General features: G+C 35.9%; 1 non-coding gene across 1 annotated transcript; it reads left to right on the top strand.

The window, feature by feature from the left end:
* Positions 1–448: 448 nt before the first annotated feature.
* On the top strand, positions 449–555 carry LOC113863998. Its single transcript, XR_003504608.1, has one exon. It is a non-coding gene; the product is annotated as a small nucleolar RNA R71 (small nucleolar RNA).
* Positions 556–1,255: the final 700 nt, after the last annotated feature.

The raw sequence follows: 1,255 nt of genomic DNA, 5'->3' as shown, positions 1-1,255 counted from the left end.
AAATGATTGTTGAGGATAAGATTGTTGCTATCTTTGATAATTCCCCATATAATTGACTTGCTCTTGTGGTTCAAGGGTAGGTACATCACATGCACCATTAGCATGATTCCCTCCACAAAAATCGCATGTCAACTGACTTGTTACCACATTTCCAGTCTGCAAATTATTAATCTGCTGAGTCAAAGCTGCTATTTGATTAGAAAATAATTGGTTCTGCAGCTGATTCTGTGCAAGAAAAGTTTCCATCATCTTTGCTTTGTATTCATTGCCTCTTCTTGTATTCCTCAAGTTGGAATTATGATACATGGATGAAGCCATCATCTCAATGATTCTTTGGGCTTCTTCCAAGGATTTCATGCTCAAAGATCCTTCTGCAGCTGCATCAATCATAGTTCTAGTTACTACATTCATTCCATTATAAAAAGTTTTCAACTGCATCCATTCTGGAATACAATGATGTGGACATCTTCTCAGCAACTCTTTATATCTTTCCCATGCTTCATAAAGTGATTCTCCTTCCTGCTGCACAAACGATGTTATTTCTCCTCTCAGCTTAGCAGCTTTTGAGGGAGGAAAATATTTTGTTAGAAATTTATTCACAAGTTCAGTCCATGTGGTGATACTTCCCTAAGGCTGTGCTGGTAACCAACATTTGGCTTTGTCTCTTAAAGAAAATGGAAATAGCCTCAGTCTTATATCATCTTCACTTACTCCATTCATCCTTATAGTATCACACAACTGCAGAAAATTAGAAATATGCAGATTAGGATCATCAGAAATTCCACCAGAAAATTGGTCCTGCTACACTAGGTGAAGTAAGGCTGGTTTTATCTCAAAATGATTGGCTTGAATGGTTGGTCTAACAATTGAAGAATTATAGCCTTGCATATCTGGAATTGCATAATCTCCTAGGGTTCTCATTCTCTGTTGTTCTGCCATTTCAACTTTTGGAGTTGGTTGTCTAAAAGGTGAATGTTTCCTATTTGTAAAAGGAGTGCCTTGAAATTCTGGAGAATGTATAACCTCTAAATCACTGTCACTTCCTACAAATCTCTCTGCTCTAGTCTCTTTTCTTAATCTCCTAAGAGTTCTATCAATGTCAGGATCAAAGACAAGAGTAGATTTATTTTTGTTTTTCCCACGCATATACAACTACACATAGATATAGTATAATGAAAATAGAAAACTGCACATGTAATGTAATAGTTGCAGAAAATTTAAAGAAACAAATGCTCAATCTAGTTATTTTCCTCTT

Source organism: Abrus precatorius, unplaced genomic scaffold, assembly GCF_003935025.1.
Source record: "Abrus precatorius isolate BTA unplaced genomic scaffold, Abrus_2018 Scaffold3, whole genome shotgun sequence".
Taxonomy (NCBI): Eukaryota; Viridiplantae; Streptophyta; class Magnoliopsida; order Fabales; family Fabaceae; genus Abrus; species Abrus precatorius.
Note: the sequence above shows the minus strand (reverse complement) of the source record. Positions and strands in the feature narration are given on the sequence as shown.